Raw genomic sequence first — 23,213 nt, forward strand, 5'->3', positions numbered from 1 at the left:
CAGAAATTTATTTTCTGTTCCACACATGATTGTGTGTTGATATTTCTATCTTATTCACTCAGAAGGGATAATTCGAATGAAATGCTGTCAACTGGGTCATTGCTGAGTCGGGAAGTTGGGGAAAACACGCTTGTATCCAAGCAGTTAGCTTGCCCAGGTAATTCCTTGGGTGCAGGTGCCATCAGGTTCCAACTTCTTTTATGATTTGTATGGCCTAGTGGGCAGCGCCCTTGTCTTTCAATTGAAAGACCTCGGTTCGATCCTGATGTGAGTCAGAAATTTATTTTCTGTTCCACACGTGATTGTGCGTTGATATTTCTATATATATACTGTATATATATATATATATATATATATATATATATATATATATATATATATATATATATATATATATATATACTGTATATATGTATATATATGTGTGTGTGCGTGTATGTATGTATGTATGCGTGTATTTACATGTAAATGTAAATGCATCATAACATCCTTACATATATTTCATACTGATAAACTGATTCTATTCGCAATGCAGCAACATGGTATTTCATTTCGTTACCTCCCAGATTAAATGCACCATATTTACTCACAATAATTTCCAGTTTCCTTTAATCTCAGGGCGTAATATTCAGAGAGAGAGAGAGAGAGAGAGAGAGAGAGAGAGAGAGAGAGAGAGAGAGAGAGAGAGAGAGAGAGAGAAAGTCAAGTTTCATTGTTTCATTTATAAAAAAAAAAAACAGCCACTGGGACTAGAAAAAAAGCTGACCCCTTAACCAAATGGTTTCTCTTTTAGGTTGACTAACCCTGACGGATAGGTCCAAGTATTCCCTGGACCGCTTTGTAGCAGAGAGAGAGCTTTGTGGGTTTCCAGTGGGAATAGGAAGGGAAATGCAAATTCCAGCTGGGAATTCCAGGAATCAATCCTCTTAAGGGACATTATTTTGGCTTCTGTGTCAGACGTTCACCTGCCCCGGTTACATTTGTTTCCGGATATCAAAAGAGAGAGAGAGAGAGAGAGAGAGAGAGAGAGAGAGAGAGAGAGAGAGAGAGAGAGAGAGAGAGAGAGAGAGAGAGCAAAATAGGCCAACATGAGAGACAGCATTAACAATTTGATTTATTTTTTTTTAAGATAAAACACGGTTTTTCAGCAGAAGTACATGAAATGTTTCCTTTTGTATCCAGAACGATAAATGAAATCGAAGACGTCATATTACTGGCTGCCGGCCGTTATTTATTAATTTCGTCTCTCTCGGAACCTAATCTTTGGATGCTCATAAATCGTTTATCAGCAACGGTTGCCATGGTAACGAATGAGCAACAGTCAATCAGTTTTCCAATAGCGGGTCTTTCTAATGTCCAGCTTGAATGGTGTCTATATTTCCGATCTAATTAAACAGCAACTCATAGAATGCCTAGGAGTTTATATTTTACTGCTCGTACATATGAAACAGCGCTATTTTTTATACACGATTTATTTGAGCAAGTGTTTCAGTTACTTTCTTGAAAAATAAGAGCCGGTTTTGCAATACATTGAAAATTTACTTCATCTGAAAACTTTCTCCAAAGTGCTACAGTATAGATTATGAGCAGCTTAGCTTTATATTGCAAATTCGAATACCGATTGGCCCAAGTGACAGAAAAGAGGCATTTGAGTGAATGGAAAATTAGCCCACTTAGTTGAGACAAATATTTTTTTGTATATTTTGTAACTACGCAAGCTTAGAAAAAGGTCTAATTATGTTTTTAGGATCGCTCAATTATTATTATTATTATTATTATTATTATTATTATTATTATTATTATTATTATTATTATTATTATTATTATTATTCCGTTACCTTTGCAAGTTGCCTTAAGATTTATAAAAGAGATCAGAGTTCTCTTGTCTCTAGACTTTATTAATAATGTTACGTATATTTTGTTTGTAACTGATTCATATACATTCGTAACAAATGTTTTTATTAGATATTCGCAATTCTCGAGTCAGTGAACTTGATATTCACCAATACTTTACTAGTAATATAAACGAAATCTCTAGATATAAGTTTTTAGATAGAGGTTCATAAATCTCCATTCCCACTCAAGTAGCTCATAATGCAGAACTTCATTATTATTCTCGTACATATTTTTGTCGTCCGTCACTTTTCCAACCTCCGCAGTCAGAATGCATGACGCTATTTGTACCAAGCTATTAACGTTAAAGCAATTAATGAATTCCATCTAATCTCTTTCATCAAGAATTGTTAACTTTATCGCCTTCCCGGAACAGGGGATTAAACTCTTCCGCGAAATGCAGAAACTGTAAGGCAAAGGCAAAGGCACTCTAATGATTGCGTGGAGAGTAACGGTCAGGCGAGTTTTAATCGCTGCAGACAGGTAGGAATTAAATCTAGGCTCAAATTACTTTCAGGTGATTTCATGATACAGCGGTTATAATCTTTTGTCATTATTTGCTGTGAGAGGAACATGTCTGATTACAGTGTTTAAGAAACGGAATGTGAAACAATATATATTCGTGATCTATTGAGCAGTGAAAGAATTATGCTTAATACAAAATCAAATTGTCTTAAGCATAGGCAGTGCACTGAAGGTGTTCAGGCGAGTTTTGTGCATATGGAGATACTATCCTTTGGTAGTACAAAAATCTTTGAAATTAATGCTAATTTGAGATTCGGAATATCAACTTACCCTTTATAATGTACCTCTGGGTCCCACTATATTACGTAGAAGGTATGATGCTTCAAAGGTCTCATGTTTGAAGATGTAAATAGATCAAGATATTTAAAAAAAAAAGTTTTCCTTCTATTAAGGATTATGGGCACTAGAACTGCTGATGTGCGCAGTGTTGAATGGATGTGTTGAAAAACGACTTTTTCAACACGATGCTGCATCACGAACGAGTTGATAAGCCAGACCGATTTCACGTGGCTGCGCACAGTGTTGCATCGACAGTCAGAGTGAGAGGACGTCCACTCTGCTCCAGTGCCGATGGCCCACTCACCACTACCCGGCAAACCTCTTGAATGGACAAGGAGGAACTCTCTACATTTTATCGAATTGCTGAAGGAGCATCCATCTGTTTGGAACATCAAGTGCAAGCAGTACAAGATGACAAACATCAAGAGTGCAAGCTTGGAAACCATAAAATCAGACTTATCAAGTTTTGTAAACTGTACATTGCGGAATGAAGACATCACTAAAAAGCTGCACACACTGAAGACACAATTCTACAGGGAAATGTCTGCAATCAAAGAATCACAGAAGTCTGGAGTTGGCACAGGAGATCTCTACACTCCGAAGCTGCGTTTCCTGGTTGACAGAGAAGCCCGTGCATCCACTTCCAACTTAGATGAAGGAGAAACTAATACTGCACAAGTAAGTTCATAATTTTATTGTGTGCACTTGTACTCCTGCATAAATATAATTTACATACTTAATAGCATACATATATGACAAAGAAATATTCTTTCTCTCTCTCTCTCTCTAGTATATGCCGCACATACGTAGTTGCCATGGAACAGCTCCTTCCTCATTAAAATACTCCATGAACTCTTACCTGACGGCTTTTGCCTCATTTGTGGGATGCCTCTGTAGTCTCTCCAAAGGCAGAAGCTGCCTATGATCACACCATGCCCCAGGTGTTACCATTCCATCCACAACATTCTCATTGTCCAAACTACCAACAGGTGTATAGAATGATTCATGTTCTCTGCGCTAGAAATTGTGCAGGGCTGTGCAGGCAAGGACAATTTTTTCTACCTTCTGAGGGCTCAAATTAATTGCACTCAGGAGAATGCGAAACTTATTTGACATAATGCCAAATGCATTCTCAATGACATGCCTTGCTCTTGAAAGCCTGTATGAGTAAATTCTCTGTTCATTATTTTGATGTTTAAATGGATACGGTTTCATGAAGTATCTCTTTAGTGGGAAGGCATCGTCGTCGCCTACAAAGACGTATGGCAGGGTTCTGTGGCTGCCACTCAGCTGCTCATCTGCGGGAAGGCCCATTGCTCCGTCCTGCAGCCGTGCGCACAGAGCTGAGTTTGCCCACACACCGCCATCTGAAATTCTTCCATTTGTCCCCACATCAACATACATAAATTCATAGTTCGCGTTCACTACAGCCATGAGAACTATACTGTGTGAACCCTTATAACTGAAGTAGTAGGATCCACTCTCTTTTGGAGGCCATATAGCGATGTGTTTCCCATCCATCGCTCCAACACAGTGAGGAGAATTCCACTTCCCAAACTGTTTCGCCACTGCCTTCCATTCACCAGGGGTTGATGGCATCTGAAAAGAAAGGGGTGGTGGGGAATCAAGCATCATTTTTAAATACACATGTAGGCAAAACTGAAACGCACTTAATATTACTAAACAATTGAATTTATTTATCCACAGATCGATGCAGTGGCAACTTTCATCGATGAGTCACCAGACGTACCCGCTCCTCCAACCACACCAAGCCTAACTTCTGCCTGTTCTGTTGCTCCCTCGCGTACTCCCTCCCCTTTCCCTTCCTGTAGTTCAGGTGGAACTTCAAAGAAGAGGAAGCAAATTGACGAAATAGATAATGTGATGGCACTTGCTATTAACAAACTCTCATCCCTTCCCAGTCCCAACAGTCGTGAGTCATTGCTAGATATATCCAAGTTTGCTGATACTGAACTGAAGAACATGAGTGAAATGCAACAGAAGCTAGCCAAAAAACTAATATGCGATGTTCTTCACATGGAAGACATGGGTGATCTAACCAGGGACCATAAAGTACTGCGAGTAGTGGGTTCTGATAGTTTTATGGCATGAGGTAGGAAGTTATAATTATGTTGTCCACATCGTGTATTTTCTTTCTGAGGATTTCTGTTGTACTCTTGTGTCACTGTTAAAAAAAAAAAAAAAAAACTGCTACTGCAAGTTATTTCATAACAATCTTAGTATAAAGAGGAGTCATTTTATCATTCAAGTTTCTACATTACCTATTTATTTGTCATGAGTGAATGCCACTTCATATTATTCATTTCTAGCCTCTTGTTTGATGATTTCCAAGTAGGAAATTTTTTTATACTTTCTTAATATTAATTATAGTCACATATACAGGTATATAGGAATTATGTACTAGTATCATTGTCATAGTAATAAAAAAAATATGTGTACTTTGTATCTATGTTTGAACCTTACCTTCAAATAATCCTCCCTAAGGACATTATAGATGGCTTCACAGGTTTCGGGGATGATTAGACCAAGGCTCTGTTTTGAAATCCTGGTTGAGTATTGGAGGCTTGTGTACAATCCTCCAGCTGCAAGAAAGCGTAGCGTAGCCTCCAGACAAGCTCCTGGTGATATGCTGTCTCGAAAGCTGGTGTCCTGCATACAAATGTATGGTTCAACTTTTGCCAGCAATTTATAGAATGCAGGGATTGGCATTCTTGTGTAATTTTCAAAGTCTGTTGGATTTTCGACTTGTAGCTCCAAAAATATTTCATTGAAGCTTCCCTTCAGAGGTCGCTGAGAAAGCCATTGCTTACACCACACGGTTCTACGTTTCTTCCTCAAAAGTTTCTTTTATGCAGCGCACAGAGCAACTACACCCCACAGTAGAGTCTCCTGGCAAAGTACATCATCGGCAGACATCCTGGCAGTATGAAAGCTGAACTGCAACTGAACAGCTCGCGCGCGAGAACAAGCGAGCAGTGTTGCAGTACAGTTTGACCGCTAGTCATTTTAATTCAACACCACTACTGCATCACATGGCTGATACATGATGCATAGTGTGTACGGGGCTTAAGAGCTTCCATAATGACGTCATGAGCCCATAAATGGTTGGCTGAATCACGTAATTCCTTCCTGAATTCTCATTGGCTGCTGAGCCATAGACAGGGCCGTCCACTGGGTAAATAAGGGATTCCCAAATTTACACTTCCTGCCAAATTTCAAATTGTTCAGTTCAGTATTAGACACAATACAGTAGGTAAACGTTTGGTTTCCTGTATTTTATGGACTTTTATTCAAAAAGTGGCTTTAGGTGAACATGTAATTAAGTTCCAGAAAGGTTATTAAGCAGTGCTAACTTTGTTGCATCATATAAACGGATGCGTGCTTAAAATAAAATAATTCCCTGATTATATATATATATATATATATATATATATATATATATATATATATATATATATATATATATATATATATATATATATATATATATATATATATATGTGTGTGTGTGTGTGTGTGTGTGTGTGTGTGTGTATGTGTGTGTGTGTATAACTTTTCACTTTCAGCAATGAAAATACTAGAAACAGTCATTGATTCAAATAATGAACCCTTGGAGAGACCATTTTTCGTAATACCATCCTCTTGAAAAAAGAACTTTCACAAAATTGTTATAAGATACCTTTCAGCCTTCAGTTCCAACTGTTCATTTAACTTCGTGCTCTGTTATAATTATTTTGACAATATAGGTTTATTTTCTTCTCTCCCTCTTCTATAACAAAGTTTTTTCTTTGCGTTTTTCCTTTTTCATGTTCATTTTACCTTGATGTGGTCAAGGTATTCTGTTGTATTATGACAACTGTTTTTCAGTTGGTACAATTTATAAATGGAGTATCTCATGACATGATATGCTAATCTGTACCAACATCTTTTTCAGCCTTTGTTATCAACTATTGTCCTTTATAAACGAAGTGTTAAAATGTTTCAAAATTCGTTTCGTGCTAATATTTAAAAATTTAAATATTTAGAATAAATCATATGTAATCGAGACTGGTGCCTGGGATACTTAAAAGCTTGATAACACTATAATTGAGTTCGTTATTCGAGAAACATATTGTGTCACTTCCAACGAAATTCGTTTGTGAACAGGGAGGTCTTGCCTCAAACATTCAAGGAAAATTTGCCGTTAAGAAAAACGCTACGTGACACCTCCATTGTGGTCAAAACTCTTTATGCAAAGCGTTTTTCGCCTAACATGATTTGTCCTAGCACCATGTTTCAGGAGGAAAATTATAAGGAATTATTGTCATCGAGAATAATGTTGTAGGCTACACCACGAAGCGGTTCAGCCTACCTTACGCTCACATTTATGGAGAGCAGTTGTAAGAAATTCTCCTAACGCGAGAAACACGTCCAGCTCCGAGCGGCCAGCCAACCAATCAGCGCTTTGTTGTCGTTTCTCGCTTGAGTCGATCAGTGCTCGTTATACTTCGTACATAAACAAGTTTATCAATATTATTAGCGGTATTTTTAATCACTGAGAGATAATATTATCGCTGTAATGTGTTTAGGCAACGCAGATTCTATGGAAGCGAATGATGTTGCCCAGGCTTCCCCTATACTGTAAAAAAAAAAAAAAAGCAGGAAAGGGAAGTGCCTCTTCATGTGGATGGCTTCTATCCTAACGGCAGGGCACACTTGAACCAACTAAATGGGTCCTAGGTAAAGGTAAGGCTATTTTGGATGATGTTTCGTGTTCAGATGATAGTGACAGTGATGATTATGAGCCTTTTCTGGTAATAGATCTTGGTGATAGTGTTGACAATGTGACAGAGATATTGAGAAAGGCAGTGTCATAATAGGATGGTAAAGGTGAAAACAGTGACATTAAAGAGACGAAGGGAAAGGAGAAAGGTAAATGGAAAGCATGTGATGCAGAAAGAAAAAACAATCCCATTATTACCACTGTAGTGCCAGTGACACCTCAGATGATGACAGTGTTGGTCATACAGAATGTAATGATCCATCCCCTTATGCCACTAGCAGCCCCATACGTATGGACAAGTGTGCCATTCCCAACAGTTTTGAAGGAGTACCAGTGCCAGTGTCACCATCAGCAGTAATTCCGAACCTGTTGGACTTCTGCTCATGGAGGTTGAACACCCGTAGAGCATGAAAAAGGAAGAAGTCAGCAGACCAGAAACATGCTGTTGTTGCTACAAGGCAAAAAAAAAAAAAAAAAAAAGAGAAAAGACTTGGCTTGTCCTACCAAAGCTTTGCTAAGAAGGATGAAAAAAAAAAAGAAGGCCAGTCCTCTTTGCAACTCGAAGAAGACTTTCTCCAGAGTGGAGCATAAGGCGATTAATGTGGTCTTAAAAGCGTACTGGTCATTAGGGGATTACAGCATGCAGCTAGCATACCTCTAAAGAACTATTCGCATGGAACCTGTCAAGAAAGCAAGAAAAAATGGACAGCGAACTCTTCCGCTCCTTCAAGGACAGGGGAATAACAATCTGCGAAGCTGCCTACCTCTCCACCCATTAAAAAACCTCAATGAGGGTCCAAGTTCGTCTAGAAAATATGTCTGATAGAGAAACAACAACAAAGGGCCTGAGGGGCATGAACTCCAAACCAGGAGAATAACAGGGGCTGTTAGAGAGTGTCCATGAACACGTACTTCTGCCAGTATGTTCCAGCCACTACACCTGTCAACACCCTCCGAACAGCGATAATTGGAGTTTCACTGCAACATCAGGTCACTGATGCAAGATTTCTAGTCATTATTATTATAATAATTGGGTTTCGCCTTGTGAAGAAGGATGCTCACGAAAGTTCTTGTTCATGAAAGGCGGGCGGGAACAGATGCCTGTCACCTTGAACAAGAACAAGAGGACACAGTGATAAAATATCTGTGGCTTCCAGTGCCGTGAAGGCTACCAGACTCTGTGACGACGACTGGGCTTGTTTCGCCAGGGTCTTACAGCAGACTATTCCATCTTCTCGTCTCTCTTCTGTCACCTCGGCGTACAGCAAATATAAATTGTGGCTTAGTCTGTTCAACATTGCCGGCCTCCCCCTAACTCCTTGTTCATAGCCCCTGCCTGTCTATGGGTTAATGAACCTAACTGCTCAACAATATGAACAAACAAGGCAAGAACCTCTACTTTTGGTGAGTAAACAATTTTTTGCCGTTGTTTCGTTTTCATCCCTTTTGATCCATTAATGATTTTTATGCATTAGTCGCCATTCTCTTCATCATTAATCATTGTTAATAATTTTGTTAAGATTATTATTAACATATTCCATGTTTACTGATGGTTATTAACTGCATGACAAGATGAATTTTTGATTTTTTTTTTTTTTGCCTTAATCACCGTTGTCTTCATAAATAACCGTTATTTACAAGTTCGTTGGTTTATTGATGTTTATTGTATGACATCGTAAATATTTTGGAATTTTTTTCTTATCTTATAATTAATCATTATTCACAGTTTTGCTTAGATTTTTTTTATTAACATAGCATGTGTTAATTTTTATTGGTGTTTATCAACTGTGACCATATTTTTTTGGAATCTTTTGGATTTTTTTTAAGAAAGACAAAAATTAGGGCGAAGGCTGGGGGTTGGAGAGAATTATTTACGTATAACGCTATAAACCAACATAAGGTGAAAATATATATATATAAAAATCGTATGAATTTTACACCATGAAAACACAAGAAAACATTTAGTGCATAAGTAGGGGAAACGGAGCCCCCCCCCAAAAAAAAAAAAATTAACGTACCTGGACATTTATTGCAAATATCTCAAAAAAAGTGATACACTTTTTTCAAAAAAATTCTCACATAGGCATAATCTACGAGAAATTAGCCTCAAATAATGAAAAAAATTAAGCTCATAGCGTCATAAATAACAATGTTATTGCGATTTAAAAATCGATGATTTAAAATACGATTTGCGTAGAAAAAGAATGGTTCAGAGCGGGTTCGTGGATGAAAAAGATTTTGTAAAATTGTTTTTATATTTAATGTTTTATATATTTGCATATATTTATACATTTTTATATATTTTATTTACTTTTTGTATTTTTTATGTTTATTACAGGAAATTATATGCATCTGGGAAAAAACTCAAATTTATTTCTACCGATTTATTTCAAATAAAACGATGAGTGCTTTTGGGAAATGTTCAGAATATTTAGTAGTTTTACTCTCAAAGGAAATCTATAATAATAATAATAATAATAATAATAATAATAATAATAATAATAATAATAATAATAATAATAATAATATTTCCTGTAACTATGTACGACATGTAAAATTGCACTTGCCTATTAATAATAATAATAATAATAATAATAATAATAATAATAATAATAATAATAATAATAATAATAATAATAATAATATTTTCTGTAACGATACACAATAAGATTACATTTGACCATGAAGTAAATTCGCAGTACGTATTATTGATATTGCTTCCGGGAAAATTACCTGTGGTTTACCTTTAAGCATTAAATTACAATCTGTTGTTTCTGAGACATAGAGCCATATTGGCAAGCCCTTGGAGGTCACGATATGTCCATCAATCATTGACCTTTGTATTTTTTTTAACTAAGGTCGTTGACCTCATTATTAAAATTTATCACGTATTGTATAATCGTAATTTGGACTCATAGGATAAGGCAGATTTTTTTTTTAAAGTAATTACGTGTTGTGTCGTGATTTTGACTCATGCAAGAAAGCGGTCTTTTTTTCGGATAATTACGTTTTGAGTCTAAGACTCACCAGGTAATTGGTCTGCAAAGATTCATCAAGCTGAATAGCTGGTTACAGCATTTCTAAACTGAGGTACCATTTTTATTGTGAATATTTGGAGCATGGGTGGCTGATCTGCCTTTATTTATACATTCATATACGTAAAATTATATATTTAATCAGAGTACTGTAAGTACGATGCAAATAATAAAATAAAACAAATAGAGTATTTAGACTGAACGTAATTAGATATTTGATTAATTATATTGCGAATCATCATTTGTAAAAATTCCTAAATGTACAATTATAATAAGCCCAGGGAATAATAAAATACATAATTTTTATTAATGTACGCTCTTTATTACTTTACGCCTTTGTATACATTAGTATTACATAGCCTGTGTTGTGAGCGTAATCATTTGCCTGTGATCCGAATACAGTTTTAAATGAGGGCTCTTAATTAGGAATAAAAATTATGAATAAAAAAAAAGGAATAGTTAGCACAAAGGCAGCTGAATGTAAGGTTCTAAGTATATCCCCAGTGACCTAAATTCAATTGTTCCTAGTTGAATGATGAACACTTTAAATAACCCCTAGTTATTTATTCTCTTTCTACTGTTTTAGCTAAAATGTGCTAATACGTCTATTTTGACCTGAACTATTCTGAGACGGAGCAGATTAATTTTACTGATTAAAATCGATAAAACATACTCTTTTTGTGATTATATATATGTAAATATACACACACACACACACACACACACACACACACACACACACATATATATATATATATATATATATATATATATATATATATATATATATATATATATATATATATATATATATATACATATATATATATATATATATATATATATATATATATATATATATATATATATTTATATGCATATATATATATATATATATATATATATATATATATATATATATATATATATATATATATATATATATATATATATATATATATATATATATATATATATATATATATATATATATATATATATATATATATATATATATATATATATATATATATATATATATATATATATATATATATATATATATATATATATATATATATATATATATATATATATATATATATATATATGTATGTATGTATGTATGTATGTATATATATATATATATATATATATATATATATATATATATATATATATATATATATATATATATATATATATATATATATATATATATATATATATATATATAATATATATATATATATATATATATATATATATATATATATATATATATATATATATATATATATATATATGCATAAATGCAAATGCCACGAAGGAAAAATGAAATAACGGAGAGGTTGCTAGACCTTTCGAGAAAACGGTCCTTGACTAGCAGACTGATGTTCATCAGTCTGGCAGTAAAGGACCGTTGTGTCGGAAGGCCTAGCAACCACTCTGTTATTTAAATTTTCCTTCGTGGCATTTGCCTTATTTATACATTCATCACGCTCCATATCTTCGTGAATCAGTTATGCATACATGCATACATACATATACAGTCATGTATATATATATATATATATATATATATATATATATATATATATATATATATATATATATATATATATATATATATATATATATATATATATATATATATATATATATATATATATATATATATATATATATATATATATATATATATATATATATATATATATATATATATATATATATATATATACATACATACATACATACATACATACATACATACATAGACCAATAAATAGAATAAAAAGATAATTGCCATCTAATTCCATCTCCTTTATTACTAAAGGGCAAAGTACTAAACATTCCAAGAACTCAGATACCTCTGAGTTGCAGCGAGGCAAACAAACTTACACATAAATCAATAGGTACATGAGAGAGAGAGAGAGAGAGAGAGAGAGAGAGAGAGAGAGAGAGAGAGAGAGAGAAAGATTACATTTACTCGAAAAGCGCGTAATAAATGCACCCCGTTAAATAAATGGGGCGTCCGATATAAGGACGCACTTACTTTTAACGGCAGACAACAAAAGGACATTTCCAGCGACTTCCTCATAAATTACGACGTTCATGACGCGCTCCAGTGTATCCGGATCTTTTATAAATCATCGGAGCGCTTATATATCTCGGCAGATGCAGCCGGGGCACGAGGCCTTGGGGCGTTATGCCCATCCATCTCCATGAATCTGGACGATACCATCTTACGAGTGCATGAAATGCTTGCTGAATAGGTCGGCCGCTCTGTGAAGGCTCGTTTTCTTCTCTCTGTTATTCGATGCGAAACGCTCCCCGTTTTCTGTTGGCAGAGATAGTCGTACGTATTTGGTTTTTTTTTGCGAGTTACAATTACATACCTTTCTTCTGGGAAAATTTAAGTACTTATTTTTTTAGGAAAGCTTTGTTTTTTAGTTTTATTTTCCTGCAATACAATAGATAAAAAAATAGTTCTTGTAGATTCCGTGGAAAATAAAAAATGGCTGTATTAGTTTTATGAGAGACGTAGAAATTATATTTACTCTTGCGAAATCGACATTTTAAGCACTATAGGGGCTGTAAATTATTTGGAAAAAATGTGAATAACTTATCTGTAAACAAAAATATTACGTTAACCATGTATGATCTCTTATAATCTAGACTTAAAAGGAATATTTCTGTAATCAAAGGAGTTTAATTTATATTTGCAAAATTAAGTAAAAAAGCAGATTATATTTTCATAATACAGAAATATCCAGCAGTTGCATCAGAATTAAGCTGTTAATCTCTCGAGCTTCCGCTTTTGATAAATTTAAATAGTATTTGTTTAGAAAGTTTTTGCTGTAAACTATTCCTCAAAACAATGTAAGGAATCAAAATCCTGATTCCTTAAAATGCTCATACACAGTTAATATGAATTTTTTGCTCAAAAAGCCTTATACTATATTCACCTCCCGTCGACCTTACCCAAGTGCTACCTATTCCAAGTATGCTCCGCTCTCCTGACATTTAAGTTTTAATCACCTGCATGAAAAAATCTCTTAATTATGAGACCACTAGATTATTCAGCCTCCTAATCTTCTGTAAGCAATAGTTGACATTCACTTACAGGGAAGAACAGCTAGCTTTCTTCTCAGCATTTTTTTTTTATTAAGAATGAAGGAATATTCTGGTGGGGAGATGATGGGTTTCGAAAGATATATTAATTCTTTATTAGTTGTTTATATAGGATAAAAAGGGGTTACTATGCTTCATCAGCTCATGTCAGTTCTGAAATGACTTATGACTTTAATGACGGGTCCCAGGAATTCAGATTGTGTTTACAGGTAAAGGGAAGCAAATTATACACACACACACTACTAATCTAGCGTGTATTTTAATTTATATATGTAAATATTGATATTAATCATTAATAGATGTAAAATGACAGTAAATTGTTACATTGTGTATATATAATATATATAATCATTAAGCTACAAACGTCCTTTAATATCCAATTCGCTCTACCTCGGAAATAATATATTTTCATATATGTTACCGAAGGGGAATTTTTTAGTTGATAATAAGTTCGTCGTCCCGTGGGTTCGAACCAGCGAAGGACAAGAACTCAGGACTACAGTGGGCGCATTAACCCACGCGGCCAGCAAGTGAGATATAAGTGGATATCATCTCCCATATACAGATCCCCAGTTGAACTCAGGTGTTTGTATTTAGAGACGATATCCACCCACCTCTGCCATGTTGACCGTGTAGTACGTTTGTTGCATGCAGCCATATTATGACTTTTTTATCACATCACCGTGATTCATATACAATCAGTAAGCTACAAACGTCCTTTAATATCCAATTCGCTCTACCTCGGAAATAATATATTTTCTTATATGTTAGAGAAGGGGAATTTTTTAGTTGATAATAAGTTCGTCGTCCCGTGGGCTCGAACCAGCGAAGGACAAGAACTCAGGACTACAGTGGACGCATTAACCCACGCGGCTAGCAAGTGAGGTACAAGTGGATATCGTCTACCATGTACAAATCCCCTGTCGAACTCAGGTGTTTGTATTTAGAGACGATATCCACCCACCTCTGCCATGCTAACAGTGTATTGCGTTTGTTGCACGCAGCCTTATTATGACTTTTTTATCACATCACCGTGATCCATATACAATCAGTAAGCTACAAACGTCCTTTAATATCCAATTCGCTCTACCTCGGAAATAATATATTTTCATATATGTTACCGAAGGGGAATTTTTTAGTTGATAATAAGTTCGTCGTCCCGTGGGCTCGAACCAGCGAAGGACAAGAACTCAGGACTACAGTGGACGCATTAACCCACGTGGCCAGCAAGTGAGATATAAGTGGATATCGTCTCCCATATACAAATCCCCAGTTGAACTCAGGTGTTTGTATTTAGAGACGATATCCACCCACCTCTGCCATGTTGACCGTGTAGTGCGTTTGTTGCATGCAGCCATATTATGACTTTTTATCACATCACCGTGATTCATATACAATCAGTAAGCTACAAACGTCCTTTAATATCCAATTCGCTCTACCTTGGAAATAATATATTTTCTTATATGTTAGAGAAGGGGAATTTTTTAGTTGATAATAAGTTCGTCGTCCCGTGGGCTCGAACCAGCGAAGGACAAGAACTCAGGACTACAGTGGACGCATTAACCCACGCGGCCAGGAAGTGAGTACACAAGTGGATATCGTCTCCCATGTACAAATCCCCTGTCGAACTCAGGTGTTTGTGTTTAGAGACGATATCCACCCACCTCTGCCATGCTAACCGTGTATTGCGTTTGTTGCACGCAGCCTTATTTATGACTTTTTTATCACATCACCGTGGTCCATATACAATCAGTAAGCTACAAACGTCCTTTAATATCCAATTCGCTCTACCTCGGAAATAATATATTTTCATATATGTTACCGAAGGGGAATTTTTTAGTTGATAATAAGTTCGTCGTCCCTTGGGCTCCAACCAGCGAAGGACAAGAACTCAGGACTACAGTGGACGCATTAACCCACGTGGCCAGCAAGTGAGGTATAAGTGGATATCATCTCCCATATACAAATTCCACGTCGAACGCAGGTGTTTGTATTTAGAGAGGATATCCACCCACCACTGCCATGCTAACTGTGTAGTGCATTTGTCGCATGCAGCCATATTATGATTTTTTTATCACATCACCGTGATTCATATACAATCAGTAAGCTACAAACATCCTTTAATATCCAATTCGCTCTACCTTGGAAATAATATATTTTCATATATGTTACCGAAGGGGAATTTTTTAGTTGATAATAATTTCGTCGTCCCTTGGGCTCGAACCAGCGAAGGACAAGAACTCAGGACTACAGTGGACGCATTAACCCACGTGGCCAGCAAGTGAGATATAAGTGGATATCGTCTCCCATATACAAATCCCCAGTCGAACTCAGGTGTTTGTATTTAGAGATTATATCCACCCACCTCTGTCATGCTAACCGTGTATTGCGTTTGTCGCACGCAGCCATATTATGACTTTTTTTATCACATCACCGTGATTCATATACACTCAGTAAGCTACAAACGTCCTTTAATATCCAATTCGCTTTACCTCGGAAATAATATATTTTCATATATGTTACAGAAGGGGAATTTTTTAGTTGATAATAAGTTCGTCGTCCTGTGGGCTCGAACCAGCGAAGGACAAGAACTCAGGACTACAGTAGATGCATTAACCCACGCGGCCAGCAAGTGAGGTATAAGTGGATATCGGCTCCCATATACAAATCCCCAGTTGAATTCAGGTGTTTGTATTTAGGGACAATATCCACCCACCTCTGCCATGCTAACCGTGTAGTGCATTTGTCACACGCAGCCATATTATGACTTTTTTATCACATCACTGTGATTCATATACATTCAGGAAGGTACAAACGTCCTTTAATATCCAATTCGCTCTACCTCGGAAAAAATATATTTTCATATGTTACCGAAGGGGAATTTTTTAGTTGATAATAAGTTTATCGTCATGTGGGCTCGAACCAGCGAAGGACAAGAACTGAGGTCTACAGTGGACGCATTAACCCACGCTGCCAGCAAATGAGGTATAAGTGGATATCATCTATCATATACAAATCCCCCGTCGAACTCAGGTGTTTGTATTTAGAGATGATATCCACCCACCTCTGCCATGCTAACTGTGTAGTGCATTTGTCGCATGCAGCCATATTATGGCTTTTTTATCACATCACCGTGATTCATATACAATCAGTAAGCTACAAACGTCCTTTAATATCCAATTCGCTCTACTTTGGAAATAATATATTTTCATATATGTTACCGAAGATGAATTTTTTAGTTGATAATAATTTCGTTGTCCCTTGGGCTCGAACCAGCGAAGGACAAGAACTCAGGACTACAGTGGACGCATTAACTCACGTGGCCAGCAAGTGAGATATAAGTGGATATCGTCTCCCATATACAAATCCCCAGTCGAACTCAGGTGTTTGTATTTAGAGACGATATCCACCCACCTCTGTCATGCTAACAGTGTAGTGCGTTTGTCGCACGCAGCCATACTATGACTTTTTTTATCACATCACCGTGATTCATATACAATCAGTAAGCTACAAACGTCCTTTAATATCCAATCCGCTCTACATCTGAAATAATATATTTTCATATATGTTACCGAAGGGGAATTTTTTAGTTGATAATAAGTTTGTCGTCCGGTGGGCTGGAACCAGCGAAGGACAAGAACTCAGGAATACAGTGGACGCATTAACCCACGCGGCCAGCAAGTGAGGTATATGTGGATATCATCTCCCATATACAAAACACCCGTCGAACTCAGGTGTTTGTATATAGAGACGATATCCACCCACCTCTGCCATGCTAACCGTGTAGTGCGTTTGTTGCACGCAGCCATATTATGACTTTTTAATCACATCACCGTGATTCATATACAATCAGTAAGCTACAAACGTCCTTTAGTATCCAATTCGCTCTATCTTGGAAATAATATATTTTCATATATGTTACTGAAGGGGAATTTTTTAGTTGATAATAAGTTCGTCGTGCTATCGGCTCGAACCAGCGAAGGACAAGAACTCAGGACTACAGTGGACACATTAACCCATGCGGCAAGCAAGTGAGGTATAAGTGGATATCGTCTCCCATGTACAAATCCCACGTCGAACTCAGGTGTTTGTATTTAGAGACGATATCCACCCGCCTCTGCCATGCTAACCGTGTAGTGTGTTTGTCGTACGCAGCCATATTATGACTTTTTATCACATCACCATGATTCATATACAATCAGTAAGCTACAAACGTCCTTTAATATACAATTCACTCTACCTCGGAAATAATATATTTTCATATACTCGTATGTTACCAAAGGGGAATTTTTTAGTTGATAATAAGTTCGTCGTCCCGTGAGCTCGAACCAGCGAAGGACAAGAACTCAGGACTGTGAACTTATTATCAACTAAAAAATTCCCCTTCGGTAACATATATAAAAGTATATTATTTCCGAGGTAGAGCGAATTGGATATTAAAGGACGTTTGCAGTTTACTGATTGTATATGAATCACGGTGATGTGATAAAAAAGTCATAATATGGCTGCGTCGATAAACGCACTACACGGTTAGCATGGCAGAAAGTGGTGGATATCGTCTCTAAATACAAACATCTGAGTTCAACTGGGGATTTGTATATGGGAGACGATATCCACTTATACCTCACTTGCTGGCCGCGTGGGTTAATGCGTCCACTGTAGTCCTGAGTTCTTGTCCTTCACTGGTTCGAGCCCACCGGACGACGAACTTATTATCAACTAAAAAATTCCCCTTTGGTAACATATATGAAAATATATTATTTCCGAGGTAGAGCAAATTGGATATTAAAGGACGTTTGTAGCTTACTGACTGTATATGAATCATGGTGATGTGATAAAAAATTCATAATATGGCTGCGTGCTACAAACGCACTACACGGTTAGCATGGTAGGGGTGGGTGGATATCGTCTCTAAATACAAACACCTGAGTTCGACGGTGGATTTGTATATGGTAGACGATATCCACTTATACCTCACTTGCTGGCTGCGTGGGTTAATGCATCCACTGTAGTCCTGAGTTCTTGTCCTTCGCTGGTTCGAGCCCATAGGACGACGAACTTATTATCAACTAAAAAATTCCCCTTGGGTAACATATATGAAAATATATTATTTCCGAGGTAGAGCAAATTGGATATTAAAGTACGTTTGTAGCTTACTGATTGTATAAGAATCACGGTGATGTAATAAAAAATTCATAATATGGCTGCATGCTACAAACACACTACACGGTTAGCATGGGAGGGGTGGGTGGATATCGTCTCTAAATACAAACACGTGAGTTCGACGTGGGATTTGTATATGGGAGACGATATCCACTTATACCTCACTTGCTGGCCGCGTGGGTTAATGCGTCCACTGTAGTCCTGAGTTCTTGTCCTTCGCTGGTTCGAGCCCACAGGACGACGAACTTATTATCAACTAAAAAATTCCCCTTCGGTAACATATATGAAAATATATTATTTCCGAGGTAGAGTGAATTGGATATTAAAGGACGTTTGTAGCTTATTGATTGTATATGAATCATGGTGATGTGATAAAAAAGTCATAATATGGCTGTGTGCGACAAACGCAATACACAGTTAGCATGGCAGAGGTGGGTGGATATCGTCTCTAAATACAAACACCTGAGTTCTACGGGTGATTTGTATATGGGAGAAGATATCCACTTATACCTCACTTGCTGGCAGCGTGGGTTAATGCGTCCACTGTAGTCCTGAGTTCTTGTCCTTCGCTGGTTCGATTCCACAGGACGACGAACTTATTATCAACTAAAAAATTCCCCTTTGGTAACATATATGAAAATATATTATTTCCGAGGTAAAGCAAATTGGATATTAAAGGACGTTTGTAGCTTACTGATTGTATATGAATCACGGTGATGTGATAAAAAAGTCATAATATGGCTGCGTGCTACAAATGCACTACACAGTTAGCATGACAGAGGTGGGTGGATATCATATCTAAATACAAACACCTGAGTTCGACGGGGGATATCTATATGGGAGACGATATCCACTTATATCTTACTTGCTGGCCGCGTGGGTTAATGCGTCCACTGTAGTCCTGAGTTCTTGTCCTTCAATGGTTCGAGCCCACAGGACGACGAACTTTTTATTAACTAAAAAATTCCCCTTCGGTAAAATATATGAAAATATATTATTTCCGAGGTAGAGTGAATTGGATATTAAAGTACGTTTGTAGCTTACTGATTGTATATGGACCACGGTGATGTGATAAAAAAGTCATAATAAGGCTGCGTGCAACAAACGCAATACACGGTTAGCATGGCAGAGGTGGGTGGATATCGTCTCTAAACACAAACACCTGAGTTCGACAGGGGATTTGTACATGGGAGACGATATCCACTTGTACCTCACTTGCTGGCCGCGTGGGTTAATGCGTCCACTGTAGTCCTGAGTTCTTGTCCTTCGCTGGTTCGAGCCCATGGGACGACGAACTTATTATCAACTAAAAAATTCCCCTTCTGTAACATATAAGAAAATATATTATTTCCAAGGTAGAGCGAATTGGATATTAAAGGACGTTTGTAGCTTACTGATTGTATATGAATCACGGTGATGTGATAAAAAAGTCATAGTATGGCTGCATGCGACAAACTCACTACACTGTTAGCATGGCAGAGGTGGGTGGATATCCTCTCTAAATACAAACACCTGAGTTGGCCTGGGACTTGTATATGGGAGACGATATCCACTTATACCTCACTCGCTGGCCGCGTGGGTTAATGCTTCCACTGTAGTCCTGTGTTCTTGTCCTTCGCTGGTTCGAGCCCACGGGACGACGAAATTATTATCAACTAAAAAATTCCCCTTCGGTAACATATATGAAAATATATTATTTCCGAGGTAGAGCGAATTGGATCTTAAAGGACGTTTGTAGCTTACTGATTGTATATGAATCACGGTGATGTGTTAAAAAGTCATAATATGGCTGCGTGCGACAAACGCACTACACGGTTAGCATGGCAGAGGTGGGTGGATATCGTCTCTAAATACAAACACCTGAGTTCGACGGGTGATTTGTATATGGGAGACGATATCCACTTATACCTCACTTGCTGGCTGCATGGGTTAATGCGTCCACTGTAGTCCTGAGTTCTTATCCTTCGCTGGTTCGAGCCCACAGGACGACGAACTTATTATCAACTAAAAATTCCCTTCGGTAACATATATGAAAATATATTATTTCAGGTAGAGCAGTTGGATATTAAAATATATATATATATATATATATATATATATATATATATATATATATATATATATATATATATATATATATATATATATATATATATATATATATATATATATATATATATACACAATATATCTGGTGGCTGGGAAGTTAGAAAGAGAAATGACGAGGAGAGAGAGTTGTGGACTGTGCAGTGTCATTTGATTTGGCTATTGTCAACACCTGGTTTGAAAAGAAAGAAAATCAGTACATCACTTACAAGAGTGGAGCAAGAGAAAGTCGAATTGACTTCTTCATATGCAGAAGATCACATCTGGGAGAGGTGAGAAATTGTAAAATTTTAAATGGAGAGTGTGTGGCAGAACAGCACAGCGTGGTGGTAAGGACTTGGAAATAAAGAACACAGTAAAAGGTAGGGCTGCGCGTGTTCCATCAACATTCAAATGGTAGAAGCTGATACAAGGAGAGGAAACGACGCAGGAATTTAAGGAGAGAGTATTGAGGGAAGTTAGATTGCTAGAGGGAGTGCAAGAATGGTGGAATCACAACAGTATGGTGACAAGGAGAGTGGGTGGAGAGGTGTTGTGAAAGATATCTGGAAAGAAACCTCCTGACGACAAGGAAACCTGGTGGTGGAATGATGAGGTGAAAGAGGTGGTGAAAGCCAAAAAAGACGCAAAAAGAGATCTGGGAAAAGTATGGACAACAAGAAGATAAGGAGAGGTACCAAAGACATAAGAAATAAGTAAAAAGGGCAGTTGCACAAGGAAAGGCACGAGCATTAGATGACATGTACAAAGAGCTGGAAGCACCTGAGGGGGAGAGAAAAATTCACAGAATTACAAAGTCGAGGGGCAAGAACTATATTATGAACACTTGTTAAACGAAGAAAATCCTAGAAAATTCTTTGAAGATGGATTCCAGAACCTTGGTATGACACTATTAGAAGGAAGGAAGTAAGGAAGGCACTAAAGAAGATGAAAAATGGTGAAGCAATAGGACCAGATGGGATTCCTGCAGAGGTGTGGAAGAGCCTGGGAGAAGGAATAGACATGCTGTGGGACCTAGCAAAGAAAATATACAGTCAGGAAAAGATACCAAAAGAATGAAGAAAAAGCTTTATTGTTCGTGTTTATAAAGAGAAGGGTGACATCCAGGATTTAGCAAACTACAAAGGAATAAAGTTAATGTCTCACACCATGAAAATCTGGGAAAGAATAATGGATCAAAGAATTATAGAAGAAACATCTATATGTGCAGAACAGTTTGGTTTAATGCCAGGATAAGGAATGACAGATGCAGTGTTTGTCCTCCGACAGATGATGGAAAAATGCCGGGAAAAGCAGAAAGGACTGCACATAGTATCCATAGATCTGGAAAAGGCATATGATAGAGTACCACACCAAGAGGTTTGGAGGTGCATGGGGTAAAGATAACACCGGAGAAGTATGTAAGGTTGGTCCAAGATATGTATGAAGAAGCAAAAACGCAGGTTAGAAGCAGTGTTGGGTTAACTGAATGGATACCAGTACGAGTTGGTTTACAGCAGGTTTCTGCTTTAAGTCCATATCTTTTTGGCCTGGTAATGGATGTGCTATCTCAAGAAATAAGAGATCAGTCCCCCTGGTTCATGTTTTTGCTGATGACATCGTGTTATGCAGCACCAACAGAGGGGTAGTGGAGTCAAAATTAGAGCAATGGAGGAAGGTACTGGAAGACAGAGGTTTAAAGATCAGTAGGAAGAAGACTGAATACCTAAGTTTTAAGAAAGATCAAGACTCCGAGATTAGTATGGAAGGGACAAGGTTTAACTGCGTAGAAAAATTTGGTTCAACAGTGGATGATGATGGAAATTTGGATATAGACGTAACACACACAGTGCAGGCTGGATGGAAAAATTGGAGAAAGATGTCAGGTGTCTTGTGTGACCGCAGAACCAACATAAAGGTTAAAGGAAGAGTGTATAAGACAGCAGTGAGACCAGCTTTGTTGTATGGAGCAGAAATATGGCCGGTAGAGAGAGTGCAAGAGAAAAAATTGGATGCGGTAAAGATGAAAATGATCAGGTGGATGTGTGGAGTAACAAAAATGGACAGGGTCAAAAATAAAAGAATAAGCGGAACAACTAAAGTCGTAAAGCTATCAAGAAGGCCCAGGAAAGAAGACTGCAGTGGTATGGCCATGTGATGAGAAGGGATGAGACACATGTAGGGAGGAGAGTGATGCAGATGGAGGTGCCTGGTGGGAGAGCAAGAGCAAGACCAAAGCGAAAGTGGATGGATGTAGTTAGAGAAGATCTTAGAGGCAAACTTGTCAGAGGATGATGTGTTTGACCGAGCCA

This window comes from Macrobrachium rosenbergii, chromosome 12, assembly GCF_040412425.1.
Source record: "Macrobrachium rosenbergii isolate ZJJX-2024 chromosome 12, ASM4041242v1, whole genome shotgun sequence".
Classification (NCBI taxonomy): Eukaryota; Metazoa; Arthropoda; class Malacostraca; order Decapoda; family Palaemonidae; genus Macrobrachium; species Macrobrachium rosenbergii.